This window comes from Dasypus novemcinctus, chromosome 4 (assembly GCF_030445035.2).
Source record: "Dasypus novemcinctus isolate mDasNov1 chromosome 4, mDasNov1.1.hap2, whole genome shotgun sequence".
Classification (NCBI taxonomy): domain Eukaryota; kingdom Metazoa; phylum Chordata; class Mammalia; order Cingulata; family Dasypodidae; genus Dasypus; species Dasypus novemcinctus.
This window is the reverse complement of record NC_080676.1, coordinates 35,036,191-35,056,433: the sequence shown is the minus strand read 5'-3', so window position 1 is coordinate 35,056,433 and position 20,243 is coordinate 35,036,191. Positions and strand designations below refer to the sequence as shown.

At 34.3% G+C, this 20,243-nt stretch overlaps 1 pseudogene; it reads left to right on the top strand.

Annotated features, from left to right (window-relative positions):
• Nucleotides 1–14,305: 14,305 nt before the first annotated feature.
• On the top strand, nt 14,306–19,451 carry LOC101434310 (tubulin monoglutamylase TTLL4 pseudogene; annotated as a pseudogene).
• Nucleotides 19,452–20,243: the final 792 nt, after the last annotated feature.

Below are 20,243 nucleotides of genomic sequence, written 5' to 3'. Positions count from 1 at the left end.
TTTTTTAAATAGAAAGTCAAAATATTTATGCAAATTCAATAAAAGAAATAACTACATTCATCTCTGAGGACAAACTGAGTTAATACATGCATATATGTATTTCAATGATATTATATGGTGTATGTGTAATTTCAAAATCGATTAATAAGAAAATTTATCAGTTAAACATTTTCAAATATGTCATTACTTTATATATTTGACAAATATTAGTATGTATAATTTCTTTTCATTTCAGTAGGTGAAACAGAATCAAGATTTACTTGAGTCTTTGAGTTTTTGTCCCAATGGTAAAACTTAACTGGGACTTTTTTTTTCATATTCTGTTGGTCCCCAAAATTAGTACTGTGCTTTTTTTTCTGGATAAAAATAAGGTTAATGGTATTGAATGATTTGTAAAAATAATTGTCTATTTGTGCATATCACAGAGTGCAGATAAAATATACAATTGTGATTGAGTTAAAGAGTCAGTGAAATGGACATAAACATGTTAAAATAGTGGCTTATATGTTTTAATAGTAATATATGCATTCTAGAATGGTCAAAAGGTAAGATAAATTTAAAAAATGAATGGACTCAGATATTTTGAAATATACTGTATTTTCACAAAGAAATTGGACCTCGATGGCCAGTCCCCTTATTAAAAAAGCTGACCCTAGAGTAAATAAGTTCATAAATCAACAATGTGATTCTTGAACTAATTTATTTTTTATATTAGCCATAGCTCACCACAAAAGTGAATATTTTAACACTCAAATATATATCCTGTGTATGTGAAATCTTCTCAAGGACTGTAAAATAACTTAGATTTGAACAACAAATTATTATCCTTGTAAGAAAGCATGCCTCATAATTAAAATTAGTGAATATGCCTAATGTATGCATTTAGTGTAGTTGCTTACAGACCTTCAAAATCAATATTTTAAATCTAGCTTGTAATATAAGCAATCTATCTCATATCTTGAATAATAAACAATTTTTTGACTTTCCATTTCCCTTTGTGGAACTCTATCAATAATGCTAAGCTACATAAAATGGAATGTAAAACCGCAAAATATGGCAAGCACTAATTAAATATACAAAACCACCACTGATAATTTTTTAAAATAATGATATCAATTTTACCTAGGTCATATTTCAAGTTGTCTAATTACCAGCTTTTAGAACTATATATATATATAACATTTTATTATATTGTGCATTTTGTACATTTCAATTATCACCAATCCTTTAGGAAACATACAAGATGTGCATAATTAAAATGATGAAAAATAATTTTTAAAACTGAGAATTGTGTTTGGATTACAAAGTACATTTTGCCAGAGATGTGTTTCTTGAAAACTTACGTAAAGCTAGTTCATAATCTCTTTTAATCTGCGATTTTCTGAGGATAATTTTAGAAATCATATAGTTTAAAAACAATAGAAGAAATTCTCTTTTGGAAGGAAGGGTTTGCTAAAATCAATTTAATTCTAAAACTCATCTCGGCAAAATGAAACAATGCTGCCTACAAATGTGAGTGTTAGTTGATTGTTTCAGAGTTCATTACACAATAAATTGGAGTCCCTTATTTTCTACAGTATTTCCATTAGAAAATGACTCCAAGTTCTATGTGAGTTTGTATATTGTTGATTTTAGGATTATTACTCACTTTACCTGCACCAATACAAAATACTTCAAGCTCATAAAATATACATTTAAAAAGCAAATAGATTATATTATAACCTTGTGGCATTTCCTTTTAAAATTGTGGGTAGCCAGAGGCTCATGAGGATGTCATTGGTAGCTATATTTTAGCCATGTGAGATAATTTTAAAAATGAGCAAATGTCAATAGAGCAAATTAAGAAGGTCAAATGAATAGGGAAGCCTAATACTGATCAACTACATTTTAATTCACTTTTGAAAGATATATTTATTTTAATAGGCAAAGATATTTGTTGCCTACATTATGTCAGAAGAATAAAAATTTATTTGCCTACATATTTTTTATACTGTGCCTCCTGGGAGATCTCCAAAATGTAGACCTTTTACTGATAAAAGGGAAACTTAATTATTTTTGTACCTGTACTAAAACATGTTGAAGATATATATTTTTATATTTTAAAAAGTGAATGAACCACTGAGAACTAAGAATGATACTATATAACTGAAGAGCCACTAGGAAAAACCAAGGGAGTGGCAGTTTGGGGCTATACATTAGCACTTATGAGCCACTAAAGTAACATTTCCTGTGCTGGGAGAAGTCATTTACTAAATAGACTGTGAACTGAAAGAGCAAATGTATATCCCAAATGTAAGCTGTTCTTTGTTTCTCAAAATTAGAACCAAGCACATTAAAACAAATTTCAACTACTTGCAATTTCCTTTTAATGTTGCTTGGGTGGGGGGACATTTCTAAGAACATTTATCTTCATAATCTAGATGTAACATTTAGTTCAGTAGGATAAGTAAAAATCAATTATATGCTGAATTTAATAAAAAATGATCAGATGCTTTTATATAATGTAGATTTAAATTAACATTCTAACAGCTATTAATAGAGTATGAAATGTTGCAAATTGGGAAAGTTTTGTAGAAGTCTAATTTACAAATTTCAGGGCAATTTTTCTTTGAATAATGGCAAAATGTATTTAACAATATTTTCATTTTTCTTCCTCACTATATAAAAGAGAGACTCAAATCTCAACACTATCCAGTAATCTGGTAACATAATATTTTATCATCATTTACTTAACAAGGAGATAGTTCCTGCATTTTGCACTAATTTTTAACAGATTAAATCAAAAGAAGGAACTTTTCATCTCAAGATATAAATCTATTTCTTGTTATATACTTACTTCTATGGTAATCAGAGACAGTAGAGATAATCGAGTATATTCCTTTGCAATCAATTATCTAAAAATATAGAAAAACATCTTTCTGCAGTACTTCTATTTATTGCTTTGAATTACTGTCTACCTTAATATTTCATTTCCATGTGAAAGAATTTTGAGCACATCAAAATGCAAATCACTTGTCAGAGTAGTGCAGTATTCAATGCATAATTCTCTTCTGTGGGAACAAACAGTAGAATCATCTTACACAACCTAGAATAGCATCTTTTTTTTTTTTTCCTAAATGGCAGCATTTATCTATCATTACCTGCTTGTTCCCTGCTGGTTTTAACTAATGTTTGTGGATAGTTTGTTTGGTCACTGAACTTTCCATATGTATGTGTGTGAATGTGCATGCCTGCAAATGCTATATAGATATTTTGTAATAGAACCTGGCTCAATTAGACCATTTGGAAAGACCTTTTAGGTTGATTGATGACAAAGATCTTATAATTGCTTTTAGTACATATATGTATAATTAACAGGACTCTAAATTTGTATCTACTAGGAACTTTAAATAATTGATTTATAGTCACAATATTCTCTGAGTTTCAAGCCCAGAAATTGTGTTGATAAATTAGTATTTAAAATAAGATGACATTTCATAGTTCAGGTTATTTAACATTGTCTGCTTGTCATATTTTTTCCCTCCTTTTATTAATTAGGTGTAGGGTTTATTTATTTTTTTGACTATTAAATATGTTTTATTTTAAAAATGTGGAAAGATAAAATTTAAAAATTCAGAATCCCACTTAGTATTTTGAAGATATAATTTTAAATAGTCTTTTCTCCTTACCTTTATACTTCTTAGTTAATTTATGTCATAGATGCAATTTGCATACAATATGATAATTTTAGGGTCATTTAGTGTTTCAAATATTAATTTGATAGATTCATAGTATTCTATCACCTACATGTATATATTCATTATTAGAAATTCTGCTACTGTTGAACATGTAAGTTATTTTTTCTATTTCCTATTTTAAATAGTCCTGCAATGATCACCTTTGTCCTTATATCTTGGTCCACATGAACGATTTTATAAAAACAATTTATTTACTGACTTGAAATTACAGGGTCAAAATTGTTTGAATTTCAATGCTCTAGATGTATTTTAACAATTTGTTAAAGGTCCATCTCTAGTGCTTCTGATAGTGTATGGAAGGACCTACTATGGTACATTATTATAAAAAATAAAATTTGGTTTAATAGTCAAGAGATAGGGAACTGATGTGGCTCTAGCAGTTGAACTCCTGCCTCCCACACAGGAGGCCCCAGGTTCGTTTCCCAGTGCCTCCTGAAAAACAAAACAATCAACAAGGAAAACAAAAACAACTCAGGAAAGCCAATGTGGCTCAGTGGTTGAATGCCATCTTCCCACATATGAGGTCCCAGATTCAACCCCCTGTACTTCAAAATAAACACAGTTAATAGATAGCTAATTTGATAGAATTATCCTAACAAGGTTGAATATTTTGCGTTTGTTTAGTAATCATTTCATTTATATTATTGTGAAAGCTTTCTTCATATAGTGTACCTTTTTATTATTCTTATTATTTATATCAATCCAGTAATAGTTTATACATTTTGTTTATTCATTTGGAAAGTTATTTTCTATTTCTGTTTAACTTTTAATATATTTTAACATACTTTCAATGCCCATTGATTTATGTTCGCATTTTTCAATTTCCTGATGTTATATTTGTGGCTTGGCATTTTATTTGTAACTTTCTTCCTAAGTGGAAGAATATATCTGTCATTTCCACATTATAATTACCAATTTTTCAACAATTACTTCTTGAGTATTTATTTTGCCAAGCAATTCACTAGACATTGGATATTAAAAACAATTCACAAGACATAGAACATAACCTCTGGTATCCCATGATCTATTAATGGAGAAAATTAAAACTAAGAAAAAACGGCAAAATAATGTCAAAAGTATAATGAAATATGTATGAACAGAATGCCACGTGAGAGCACACAGGTCACACAAGGAACCCTTAGATGAAACTCGGAACATAAAGAGAACACTTCTGAGAAGAAATGAACGAAGACTGAGCAAGATGCCTGACATGAGGGAAAAGACGATTATTCCAGGCAATGCCTAGATTTAGTCAAAGTTGTTGAAGGGAGCACAGCTTATTCTGTCAAATTCTGAAATTGGGGTTCCTGTTGGTGAAAGAGGTATAGAACACTGTGCTGTAGGTGTGAGGAAGGTCAGATTCCAAAGGGAATCACCGTGCCAAACGATGGAGTTTGTACTTTATCTTAAAAGCAAGGGAAGCATCAGTCAGTCTTCAATGTGAAAAATAGCTTGAGGGAGCAATGACTGACTGATCAGACAGAAGGCTGATGAAACTCAGACTCCAGTGCTATACATATATTAAACAACCTGTAGGAGCCCCAACATCTCATTTAAAATGGGAATAACATCTACCACAAAGTTTTGTTTTAATGATTAAATGGGGTGATATCTTGAGGGAATATGAATTAAAGTCAGGCATAGAGTAGGCACTTATAAGTGGAAGAAGTTAAACTAAGGGGTTAAAAAATTAGGATTTCAACATTTGAGGAAAATTTTAACATTTTTACTGTACACACACTATCAGGATAATTTTATCATTTTCTAAGTACCACTTATAATCTGACATCTGAAAATATCAGTCAAGAAGCCTCACAAAGACAATGCGGGTGACTTTAAATTACTTTACATGATCCTACCTCAGTGAATGGAACCATTCCATCACAGAAGAACAATAAGCCATCTGGAAAGTACCCTTTGAAATTCTCTCATTTCCACATTTTATATGCAAACCAGCATTAGGTTTTCTCCACTTTAATTCTAATCTGTTTTTTCTTCATGTATTTATTTTCTATTCATTTGCAAACTATTTTTTCCCCATCTGGATGCTTGTAATCTATCTAAGATTTGGAAATAAAAACTTGAACAAAATAATGTTTAAGTATGGACATTTCAATTAATATCAAAGGGTTATTGCTGAATCCCTTTACTGTAAAGTCTCACATTTATTCTGCTTAGATACTTCTTGTTTAATTTTTTTTTGTTTTTGTGATTTTGGTTGTTCTATTTGTTCCAGAATTGTTGTCTCATGAAAATAGGATTATATACTCTATGTCTGTTTTCTTTTCACTAATTATCCTAGTATATATAAATAAATATAATATATATATATATATTTGCTTTTCTTCAGAATTCTGAAATAATTTCTAATGTCAACTACCAAAACACTGATTTGTCAAATAGTATCTAAGGAGTATTGCCTTATTGTAATCTACAGTTAATCTTTCATTAATAACTACTCTTTTCTGATCCAAGATCACAGGGGGATATACCACAAATCTTGCAATTATTATAACTTTTTCATTAAATGTTCATGTTTTTTCATGAAGGAATTAGTTGTTTTTTTTTAAATATGGTACATTTAATTTGAAATATTTTCTTTTCTTTTTATATCTCTACTTATGTTTCTGTTTATTTTCTGATGTTTTGATAAAAGTCATATATTTGTATATTATTTCTACATTATTTAGAACTGGAGTTAAATTCCATATTAATTTACTCAAAATATTTATCACCAAAATAAAAGGGGTAGCCAGGTTTTATATAATTTTCTTGCTCATGAAACATAATAAGTGAGAAACTAGGAAGTCATCTCTACAAAGGGCATTTCACTGATTTCCTATGTGGTTTCTTTCAAGACATTTTAAGGAAAGTAACTTAAGAGTTATTCCCAACTCATTATTGGGAATGACTTGTTTTCCCCCAGACTGTGCCATGTGCTAAGTTTTCCATTAGAATTTTGGTCCCTCAGATCAAAATAACAATTTCCTCTAGAAGATAGATGAGAATACACAAGTAAAATCATTCCATGAACTGGGAAACTCTGCTAGGCCATAATACTTTCTTGGTTTGCTTGTTTTGGTCACTGCGAGCAGCCTAAAAGTAGCTGTGTTATATTCACCCTTCTTTATTACCATTATAACTAATAGTGGTAGATTACTTTTAGTAGTGGTTGTAGTAATATTAGAACTAAAAATGGGGGACATGGAGGAGGTAAAAACAAAAGTGTGAGGTTTTACAAAGAAGGAGATACGGGATATGAAAGGTTAAGTATGGACAGAGGCCTCTCATTTCTGTCTCAACTTTATAATGAGGGTGCAACTAATACCCTGATCAGCCAGGCTGAATGAAGGAGTCTTGGCCACCTCACACCTACCCCTCTTCTCCAACAAACTCTTAGCTGGACTTAAGGGAGGAAGAGGTCGTGGGAAGGTCGCTGCGGATGGTGTAGCTATGGTCTCTGTTTGACTGAATCCTTCAGGGAGTCAGACAAGCATATCCACCCTGAGTGGCCTCTAAATTCCCACTAAACCTTGGAGTAATAGGAGGAAACTATGGCACACTCAAAAACTGGATGCTGACACACAGATATTCCATCCCAACTAGAGGGATTTCACCCTTCACCAGATTCACATATCATAGCAAGACATTGATGATTTTATTAGAAAGAGCTCCCTTGGCTAGGGCAACAAGCTGGTTCTGCTCCTCACCCGAGGTCTTCCCCTGGAGGTGCTATTGAGCAGGTTTATTCTACCCACACTGTTTGGGGCAGTGCTCTGAAACCAGGAGGGTTGCCGTCATGGTAATTGTCAAAGAAGTCAGGCCATTGTGAGGTAGGCAACCATCTGTAAACCCAGCAAATCTTACGATTCACAGGATGGAACAGCAGCCATACTTTCCATTCAGTGCCACCACTAACAGAGTTATGTTCTTGTATATACTTGACAGGGACAATCTGCCCCTGCCCAATTCCACAATTGCAGATGCAGTTGGTAAAGGAAGAGGAGGATACTACACATCTTCACTTTCCTTTAGTTCCAACTGAGATTCTGCCAGTGGCAACTGTGAAATGGGCTCCTCCATCCCAGCAAATTCTGACCGTCACAGTTGAGTAAGTGACAGATCTAAGTGTACCCTCAGTACGCCCTTTTGTTTACTATATTTTTCGGCTATGACAATACTATCTCCCTGGTGGGAAAAAGGACATTACTGAACTCATGAAGACTTTGAATTTGCTGGTGTCTTCCACTTCAGTCTCTGTCAATAGTAGCCCAGTGTGGCCAGTGGAAAAGGTGAGTTGAACATGGTAGTTAACTATACGGTATCAAGGATTGAATGAAGTGCCCTCTTTGGCACCCATGATCCCAGATAGTGTGCTCTTTGGTACTAGAATATTCCTCATGTCAGTATTTTCCTGGCAAATACGAAGATGTATTTTCAGTATTTCCACTGGGGAACATAGGAGGAGCAGGACCTGCAGGAGGTAAAAGTGTAAGTTTCTGCCTCTAGGAATTTTAGAGCCTGAATATCAATTCAAGCTACAAGTTTCTGGTCCTTATGGAAGAAAGGAGCAACAGGAATTCACAGACTCCAGGGTTTGGGAACAAAGAAGTCCCCAAATGCAGGCCAGCACTAGTCCCCCTACAAGAGATAACTCTTGGCATCTGTTGGGACTTGGTGGAAACAGAAAAGATCTGAGAGCTCTCTGTTCCTCCTGAGACCAGAAAACCCCAACATGTCCTGGATACTGAGTAATACCAGGCAGTGCCCCAAAACAAAATATCATCATATGGAAGTTGTACATTTAGGATTATGCTCACAGGCAGTGGCAAAATTGCATGAGCAGTTAGTGGAAGCCTCTCTCAACAATGATCCTTTTACACCACCAGATGAGAGCCCTTCCATCCTTGCTCTGGCATTTTAGGGGCACTGATTCCAGGATGCCCCACCAGATGTTCAGTACTTGTTCACTGGTAAATTGGTCAACCTGAAACCATCTTGTGTCCATTGAGCAGCAGTTGCTATTTCTCTTGCCTTGGCCAGACTAAATACTGTCTTTAATACTGGAAAAAGTATCTATTAGATTGAATTGTGAGTGGTCCTCTTAGCCCTAGAACACTTGGACCCAAGCAACCCTGCATACCTGTTTACTGACTCATGGGCCAATGCCAATGGTTTAGCCATCTGATCAAGTTCATGAAGGTAAATGATTGGAGAATCAAATGATTCCCCAGTGTAGGGAAGGGTCCTTTGGAAACAATTGGCAGCATGGAAAGGGACCATCTGTGTTACCCATGTCGATGTGTAGAGGTACAACCTGTATCATGATGAACATCGTTAGAATGACCTAGGCAATAAAGGGCACACTAAGCTCCTTTTCACCCCTGACAAGGCCAGAGATCCTCCTGGGAGAGAGGTTAATGATAAGTCTTGCCTGGAGGATGAGAACAATCTACTACCCTTGGTGATATCAATGAAATAGCTGAATTTTTCATGCTGTTTTGGTGCTGGATAGATCCATCAATGTAATGGATGTGGAAGTTCTGATACCATGAAATTATGAGTCTAGAAACATGGAGTACCTCTCTCATTAAGAGAGACTCACTCTGATATGTAACAAAATGAAAAATGTCAACTACAAGCCAACTCCTGGAAAGGGCATGTAGGGGCTGTTCCCAAAGGAATCGAACCAGGCTGCTCATGGCAAGTGGATACATAGGCCCTCTTCTAACATCCCAGATATGTCCTACACCTTGGTCATGGTAAACTATTCAGGCTATGGACTTGCTTTCATGTATGGGCACTGCACATACATGAGATACCTTGGAAAAGCAGCTTTTTCACCCATTCTCTGGTACTCAGATGACATGTCCTCTGACCAAGGACACAACTTTGCTGCACAATACACTCAATGATGGGCCCAGATAGATGGAATTATATAGAACACAGGAAGTCAGCATTGTGGAGGACTTTCATGGCCTCTTGTAAAATGAGATTTGGTGCTACATCCTGAAAACTCTTGTACTAGAGGGACATTCCACCTTACTCAGGCCCTTTGGAAGCAGACCTCAACAGTTCCTCAGAAGGGAAACATGACCTTATCCCACTTCCTGACCTAGGGATTGCAAACCAAACTTTGCTGAACATCTTCCCTTCAACCCATCAAGATGACTTTTGGCCTCAAAGGGGGAACCAAGGACACATCATTTGGGAATCTCCTTTTCTGTCGCTGTCAAGGGATCATCCTGCTTTTTAGCCCATTATAACTTCTACATGATTCCCAGAATGGTGGAAGGTTAGGGCCTCCTGGAAGAGAGGTGGGATGATGGAAGCAGGTTAGAAATGCTTAACATCCATGGAATGACAACCCAGTGGACTGGACCTGCAGAGCTGGACATATACATAATAGAGGTTAGTGGTTGGTGCCTACCCCTTTTGCGGCCACTGATCCCTTTGGTCATAATCAGGGGATACCGTCAAGAAGTCCTAATAGTCCTAATAGCTTCCATCTATCAGAAGGGGTGTAAGAGGGCCAGAAGATATGGATAAGGTGTCCAGATCAATTGGAAAGAGGTGAGGTTATAGCTTAAGTCAAGGAATACATAAGTTACTGCAAATAGACTAAGAAAAGTGTCTTCCATTGGAGGTGACTGCACAACCATCTTGTCTGGCCTAAGTTATTACCCACCTATTTTCTATAGAAATGACCTAGCAATAACCTGGAAAGAAAACACAATTGTCCAGCTGACTCAGACTATTGAAGAAGTAAGGAAATTGATAGACTGCTGAATTTACCATCTGACCCCTCACTCCCACTACTCTTTGCCTAGTTTGGATTGTAACTCAGGGATCTGATTTTCCCTGCCTTGAATGAACAGACTGCATTTTCTTTCACGCTGGGCAGCTCTCCTGACAGGGTCACTCCTTGCACGTGGGACTCCCCTACACAGGGGCACGGCACTCCTTGCGTGCATCAGCATTGTGCACGGGCCAGCTCCACACTGGTCAAGGAGGCCCGGGATTTGAACCACAGACCTCCCATATGGAAGACGGATGCCCTATTCTTTGGGCTAAGTCCACTTCCCTAATACCTTTTAATGAGTTTATTTGCCATCTGTTTTCAGTCTTTCATGAATTGTTTATTCTAATATTTTGCCCATTTTTAATTAGGTCATTTATTTTCTTAGTATTGTTTTTGGGAATTTAAATCAGTAATGGGTATGGTATATCTGAGGTAAAATTCATCTCTATCTGTGGACCTGTGAAATGTAGAAAATGTAATACCTGCCTTCAAAATACATTGGTGGGACTGGCATAGGATAAACACTCACATTCTGAAAGGTAGAAATGGGAGGGAAAAAAATGATCACAGGTCCCAAGCAAGTCCAAAATCTAGCAGAGCAAATTCTATAAGATTTCAGGGTCTGCAAGTTATAATTAGCAACTTGATGTTCTGTCTTTGCAGCTTGCCAGGTTGATGACCCCAGCCTTTCCTAACACCAGAGCAATGATCAGACCCCTTTGTTTCCTAAGGCTGCTCTGACAAAGTACCTCAAATTGGATGGCTTACAACAACAGAAATGTATTGTCTCACAGTTCTGGAGTCTGGAAGTCTAAAGTCCAGGTATTGGCAGAGTCATGCTTCCTCGGAAGTCTCTGGAGAAAAAATCTGTTCAAGGACTTCTCTTGGTTTCAGGTGGTCTCAGAGTTTCCTTGTCATGTACATGCATTTGCTTCTGTCCTCAAATGGACATATTCTATCTCTGTGTCTGATCTCCCCTTTTTATTAGGACACCAGCCATATTGGATTAAGGGTCAACCCTACTCCAGTATGACCTCATTTTCATTTACCTAATTCCAATTTTATCAGCCCTATTTCTAAAATAATGCACATTCTTAGGCTTTACAGATTAGGTCTTCAACATCATTATGAGCAAAAATACCTGCAACCCATAACAGTCTTATTTATATCTCCTAGATACAAAATTTAATATAATATATGAATTACAAATAGTCTACCCTCTTTATTCATCATAGTATGTCTATGAAGTTGCCATGAACATTGAATCAGCAAATATTTTATTATAAGGGAAATACATAGTTAGGTTCCTCCAAGTCCTGATTACATTTTTGTCAACCAACCATTCATAAACTTCTGTTTTATGCCTTTGAGGTTAAAGACACTTTGTTTTATATATTTTTGACTCCTTAACATTGAATTTCATGGTCAACAGCAGTATAACACATGGCTGAATGAAGCTATGCTAACACATATTTCCTCTGTAAGTCACATCACAACCTTGAGCTTAGTAACAGCAGACCTTACTTGAGCACAAATGACATTTGTTTACAATATGAGAGCTAAAAAAAGAAGAAAGCATCACCTTGTTCTACCTCCACTGCATCAGGAGAGCCTTTTTTTTTTTTACCACTCTCTGTGTGTCTGTGAATGCCTGCAATAGCACTGCAAATATTGATATGGGAGTTAGAAATAAATTTTAACAATTAGGCACTTCCTCTTGTGATAAACTTCTGTGCAGTGCAAAAAAATTGAATTTGAATGAGGTCCCTGTGGTAGTCGAAGGCTGTATGTACTCCAAAATCATGCTCTTGAAACTGGTTCAATCTTGTGGGTGTGAACATATAGCAGGTGGGATCTTTTGACTAGATCACTCCAGTTAAGAGCCTTTAATTAGATTAATTCAGTAGGGTGTGACCCAGGGTGGGTCTTAATCCTCTAACTAGAATCCTTTATAAATGTAATGAACACAAGAGAGACACAAAGAGAAAACCACAGGCACAGAGAAAAAGCCAGAGAAAGCCAGAAGCTGAAAGCAATGTTATCTGGAAGAGAAGGGAGAGACCAGCTGGTGTAGCCCTGTGCCTTGCCTTATGAGAAAAGTCCAGGATCATCAGCAGCTGGTCTTCCAAGAGAAAGCATTGCCTGATGATGCCTTGACTTAGACATTTTTCTCAGCCACAAAGCTGAAAGTTTGCAGCTTAAAAAATTCCCGTTGTAAATGCTAACCCATGCTGGTATTTTACATTTTGACAGCCTAGCAGACTAAAACAACTTTTATTGCTACATTGTGTTTTATTTTCATTTCAGTTCAAATACTTTTGAATATCTTTGTGATTTCTTCTTTGATCAATGATTTATTTAAACACTTATTATTAAATTGTTTCCAAATATTTGGGGATTTTCCAGATATTTTTGTTATTGATTTCTGATTTAATTCTATTTTGGCCAGAGAATACACTCTATATGAGTTGAAACCTTTAAAATATATTGAGACTTGTTTTATGATCCAGGACATGGTCCGTTTTAGTATAAATATCATGTGCACCATCATGTGCACCATGAAAATATTATGACATTTTTGTGTGGAATTTCTATAAATGACAATAAGGTCATGTTGCATATCTGGATAAGAATGATTTTCTATATCCTTACTGATAATCTGCCTTCATAGTCTGTCAATTTTTGAGACAGTTACTAAAATTCCTGTAATTGTAGATTTGCTCCTTTCTTCTGGCAGTGCTATCAGTTTTTACTTCATGAATTTGGAATCTCTCTTATGAGGTATATAATGAGTTATGATTTTAAGTGCTTTTTCATGAATTTACCCCTTTTCATTTTGCAATGACTTTTTCTTCCATGGTAATATTCGGTGCTCTGAAATCTACTTTGTCAGATATTAAAACAGCCACTCCAGAATTTAATATTTTTGGTTTTAGCATGGTATATATATATTAATTTATAATACTTGTATCTATTTGTGTTTTTATATTTACAGTGCTTTTTTTTAGGCAGCACATAGTTGTGTCATGGCTTATTTTTGGTTGGTTTCCTTTCAGTTCTTTGTTAATTTGCCTTCTTTAATAGGCATCATCGCGTTACAAAGGATCATGAGCAGACTGTGTCCAGAAGCTTATGACAGCCCTCATCACTAAGAGAGACTAGGTAAGATGGTAGGGGGACAGAGGCTATGGAAGATTTTGATTAGAAGTTAAGTAAAAGCAAGATATACATATATTTACTGCTATTATTACTTGTATGTACATAAAATTTTAAAATAAGTAATTTTTAAATAATATTTAATCTTACCCAGTTGGGAACATGGTTTCTCTTGAATAATGCAAATATTTGTTTTGATTAATTTCAATGCAAATTTTTTTTCTGGCACCAAAGTTTCTGACTTCTTTCTCTCACTTTCAGGAAATGACATTAAGCTCTAATTATAATATCTTGCTTTTCATTCTGTTTTCCAATTTGTGATTTAGAGCTCTTTTTCTTTTCTATTAAATTATTTCTCATAGATATGCTGTATTCTCATATGAAATATGGGGATAATTGTAGCTACTTTTCTAGATTTTGAGCATTCTGTGAGACATATCGTGTGGCATTTTACAATCAAGGTGAAATTTCTTTTGTCCTTTATTTCATTCCCATGTAGGTTTAATCCTAATTTTTCAAGAGATAAACTGAACCACTCATATTTCCCCTTTTTTTTCTGAATCTTTAATCTTTCCACATCCAATAGCTCCTTTCCTTTACTTTTAGAGATATGGGGGCCTATATGGTATTTAAAAGCCAATTCCTTTCATTAATTTACCTCTCTTTCCTCTTTCCTCTCTGGCAAGTCCCTTTATCTTTGTGGTATTCTTTAATAAATCCTTTCTCTTGACAATATGCAATAACTTCTCCTGTAACGGTTTCTCTATTTCCTAGTGAATATGTGCTACACTTCTCTAATCCTCACTACTCTCTCATCTGTCCTATTTTAATTATTTACTTAATTTCCCACTTCTTGCGTACTCATACTCTATTCCAAATAGATTTTTCATTTTATTCCCATATAATCACTGAATATACAAATTTTACACCTTTATCTTTGTTCCCTTCCTTTCCTTTACTTAAAATTTCCTACTTTCTCACTTCTAACCATCCAAATATTATATCATTAGAAACTAATTTCAAATCCATGAATACCCCCATTCTTATTTATCTTCATCACTCTTAAACAAATATAATGCCACAGAATTCAACATATATCTGTTCGATTCATTTTTGCTCAATTTGTTTTTCTTTGCCTGTATGTAAGCAATTTGAAGGAAATAATTTTCACAAATATATTTCCCACTGCAGGTCAAAAGCTTCCCAATCTGTTTTCTGTCTTTCCTTGTTTGGGGCATATCAAATTTATGCTTTGATTGTTATATGGGACACTACCAATTATCCCTTCTCTCAGGAATTCCTCACTTTGACTCATTGCACAACATTACACTTAATTTAGTCAACTAATATTTATTGAACTACTATTATATGCACTAGAAAGTAGTCATTAACGAAAAATGAAAAATCCTTGCCTCATAAGACATAACCTTCTAGTTTGTTTATCAAGCCTACACCCCTTTATTTCCTAAAATATACAATGTCCATTCCTCAATGTCTTTAAATTACACCTCTTTTATAGTGCTTTCCATGATATTCCTAACTTGAATTCATTCCACTTCCTATTATTTTACACAAGTTAGTTCATACATCATTTATGTAATTTTATAAAATTATTCTGTATTTTACTAATTACGTAAATCTCTGAGAATATTTCCTATACCCTGTACATTATCACATAATTTCTACTACCTTGAGAATTATTGACATATAAGAAATATCTATTGCATATTGATTGACAAATGTAGATAACAATTTGTGATTTAAAAACGATATTCTTAATATTAGATTGAGCTATAAAATTTGCCAATATTCAATCATTTTTTATGAATACAAATGATAATTTCAGATAATTCAATCTAAGACTTTCTTAGACAATTTCTGAGCATAATAATTTTCTGATGGTTTCAATAGCTTTTGTTTTCTTTCTTTACACACATAATTTTGCATTGTTAGTATTCTATACTTAAATATCAATCAGAAAACTAAAATAAAAATGTTATATTTTAAATATGTAAGTGAAATAATTGAATAGTTTCTACCAACCGTCATAAGTATGACCATTATCATTATTATAAAATAAAATGGAATTTTAACTTAAGAAATAAAATGTTTGTAGCATTGTTCAGTAATAATTTTCAAATGATGAAAACTACAGTTGTTATAAATATGGATAATATAAATATTTGTCCTCCTTATGATTTTCCATGTAATTTCTAGTCTGCCTCATACAAAATTCAGAAGCTTTCATTTTTCTTGACAGTTTTATTTGTGTTTTACTGAACACTGACTCTCTAAAAGATTTTGCATTGATTTTTAAATGATTTTCCTCTTATAGAAGATACTTAATGGCTATGGCCTTGTGCTTTCATGGGGGACCTTTTGTCACCTTATGTACCTTGTTGTTCACTTAGATCTGAATCTGCTTTTTTTAAAAATGTGCTCTAATCATAACCTTCAGACAATGTGAGCAAAAATGTTAGGTAATTAGGTCCCTCAATAGGAAGTAAGTTCCATGCTGAATTTCCAAATAACTATTCTATTATAATTTTGTAAAGCTAGCTTGAAATAACACCTTAGTAAGCATCATTTTCAGCTATTTTTAAGTTTCAATAATTTAAATTTAGCCTAAAAATACTCAACTTATTTCAAGTCTTAACCATGCTAAAACACTCAATTTGAATGTTCTACATAAGATTAATACTTTATATTGTAGTAATTCTCACATAAATGGTAAATGGTTGTATGGCAATATAATAAAAATATACATTCCTATGGGGAAAATAACAAAAATAATTACTTTTGTTTTTTTTTTTAAATGTTGGTAGTACATATTACTCATACACTAAACAAGCCATCTGAATATATACATATCACTCTTTCACTAATTTTGTGAGCTTAATATGAAATATTTCTTATTTTATAAATGTCAGAGTGGATAGTTAGAAATACTAAAAACTTACAGGATTTCGATCTGTTATATTTTATGAATTATTTCATTAATTTTAAAACATATAATGACATAGTGTCTTTGACAACACACCTATATTATAAGAGGATTTTTTTCTTTGGACAACTACACTTTTTATTTAAATGTCCTTTTGATATGTGTAATCAAAGGTTTGTTATGGTTTCTAAAACCTTTAATTTAATAAATACAAATATATCCTAATATTATTCAGAAAATAATTTACAAGCTAAATGTTTACATGCCCTTAGAATTTATATAGTTAGAAATTTTCTACATTTGTCAAACACATGCAATTCTATGAAATCACTACCATGAAAACATATCCTTTGTTAAATTAATAACTGCAATTTAAAGGAAGCACTAGAAATCTGTGGTCAACAGTTTCAGTTTGCTTGAATCATTGCAAACTTTTTGAGCTGAGGCAGATCACATCACCTTTCCTTGTTTTAGTTTTAGTAAAACTAAAGAAAAGTAAGAAGATACAAGTCAATTATCTGAGATTATATTTAGTTTATGAAACTAAATCTAACGAATTAGAAACCAAAGTTTGACAGGCATATTTTTTCACAATATTTCTTCTTACATTATTTAGAAAACTTATTAATACAGTTGGAAGTTATTACATAGGTTGGAAGCAGGGATAAGAAGGGTCAATAATTTTATTATGTTTTATCTTTGCAGAACTTTAGAAAACGATTCCAATCACAATATGCAATTTTATTTTATTGAAGATGTTTATCACCTTTTTTCCTGTTTTGGTTATTTTCTCAAAGAATAAATTTCAAGGAAATTTATTTTGATGGAAATAACTCCAAACCTTTCATAAAAGAGAAAAATGATTAAAGTGTATTGTTATACTATGGCATATTAACTGATTCTCTAGCTGAATTGCAGTAAATGATAAGTGAGGCTTTTGAGTCATGCAAATTAAAAGTAAGTAAAATACGTCTCAAGATAATACTTTAAATGAGAACGGTAGTAAGATATGAATATATTATTATCATAATTCAAATTTATTTTCAACATTTTTGGGAATTTTTGTTTTAATATGTGCGTGTAGTCCCAAAAATATAAAAAGACACAAAAATTTGATGACATTTATTTCATCAAAATGTTCTTTTATTATAAGAAATAATTTATTAAACATTTATTGCTACATTTTTCACTTTTTAGTAGATATCCTAATTTTCAAATCATGACAAAACACAATTTTTATTTTAGTATTTTTAATCAAAATCATTTTTATTCAGTCTAGTATAGTACAATTTGGCTGAAGACAGTTAAGCTTCAAATGATATAAATTATATTACATGCATTTTGCCCCATTCAATTAATTCTATGCTTAATTTTAAAAATTAAAGATAACGATTTAGTTGGTCCAGAATAAAATCACCTCTCTTGACCTGTGTATGAATCTGTTGAATATAGAAATGGATTAGCATAAACCCTATCTCATCCGCCACAGCAAGTTTGATCTGCGAATCTATGCCACTTCCTACAATCCTCTATGGATTTATCTTTTTACAGATGAACTTGTCCGCTTTGCTAGTTGCAAGTATTCCCTTTCCATGAAGAGCCTTGGCAATAAATTCTTGCACCTGATCAACTACAGTGTTAACAAAAAGAATGCTGATTACAAGGCCAATGCAGATGAAACAGCCTGCCAGGGCCACAAATGGGCAGTGAAATTTTGTAGAAGTAGCAGAGCCTGAAGGGAGTCAGTAGTGATGTCATCTGAGAAAAGATAAAGGTCGTTGTTGTCAAAACTATCATCTATCATCTCATCAGAACCCTATGTGACCAACCTGCTCAAGTGTATGTATGGCACCCCTAGAGTTACCATGAGCTTTTTGGTTTTGATGTCATGCTGGATGAAAACCTCAAGCCCTGGGTTCTGGTGGTCAACATTTCCCCAAGCCTCCATTCCAATTCTCCACTGGACATTAGCATCAAAGGCCAGATCATCTGTGACCTTCTGAACCTGGCTGGTTTTGCTCTGCCCAATGCAGTAGATAGCATTTCTAAATCCAGCAGTCCCAGCAGTTCCACCACCAGCCTGACTAGCTCCCCCAGAGACAGATATTGAATGGCTTCAGAGCACTTCACTGCCCAGAAGATGAAGAAAGCCTATATGTGACCCAGGAAATCCCCATTCAGGACTCTGCCTCTGTGCTGGATGTCCTGACACCAGATGATATTCGGGTTCTGGTTGAGATAGGAGATGAGTTTTCTCTTTGTGGTCAATTTGAATAGATGTTACCTTTTCGAATCTCCTTGCGTTGTCTCTGCTTTTTTTGAGCAGCCACGATATTTCAACATTCTTACCACTCAGTGGGAACAGAAGTACCATGACAACAAGCTCAAAGGAGTAGATCTGCTTCGGAGTTGGTGCTACAAAGATTTCCATACTCTTTGTATGTCTCTGATTCTGTTCCATTGTGGTCTCTTGCATAATTACATCTGACTGTCCCAAAGAGTGATGTGATGCTCAATGCCTTCTGCAAATCGGAAGTTGGCAAGACTGGAAAACATAACTCCTTTGAGGGAAGTCTACCAGTCTCTGAGGATGGGATCGCCTTCAAGCCCAGGAACACTCAAGCTGATCTTTTTCCTTTCCCCAAGAAAACCAATTCCTCAAAGGATAGTGAGAACCACAGCAAAGAGCTCAGCCTCTCTATCCAGATGTTCCCTGAGATCGATCAAGTACACTGGTCAAACTTGGAGACTTTCTGCTTCCCCTAATTTCCAGGCAACCAGTGAATCCCTTCTTGCTGCTGCAGGTCCATGACTGGCCTCCCTCCACTAGCCACTCCCTGGGAGCACCAACCTTAGCTACCTCAAGGGAATTAGCCTGGGGGCCAGCATGAACCCCTGTCCCTCCATCTAACCCACCATCAAAGATTTTGTTTGTTGTTCTTCTTCTTCTTCTTCTTTGTTTTTTCAATTGCAGAGATGGTTACCTACATGATGAAGGGATGGTTGGGATGGAGAGAAAGTTAAGGAAAGTCACCTTTCTGTCACCTCTCTGCCTGGATGGCACCCCATATCTTAACAGAGAGGCCAATATTGTCCACAGAGCCTTATAAAGCAGAGTTTGATTTCTCCATTCAAAAAAATAAATAAGTAAATAAACCCTTTAGGGTTGTTAGTTTTGCTTACCTACTTAATTCCAAGAGCATAATCTAGGGCTTGGTGTGTTATTTCAAAACTGAAAATACCATTTCTTGACTATTTCCTTAAAATTATGCTTAAATACTTCACAGTTTTGTTAATTTTGAAATTGAATTTTTATTAGAAAGTCAAGTTGGTAGAACAATTAAAATCTGATTTCATGCTTTTTAGATAACAGTGACCATAATCTACTGGAATGAAAGTAAATTTGTCTAGAGAAATGCAACTTTTTAAAAACTTTATTTTTAGAGAATTTTTAGATTTACATTTACAGAAAAAATACATCTAACTGTAGGGAATTCCCATATAACCCCTCCTCTCCACACCCACATACATAATTACCCCTATTATTGACATCTTAGATTTGTGTGGTACATTTGTTACAGTTGCTAAGCCAGTATTGAAGCAT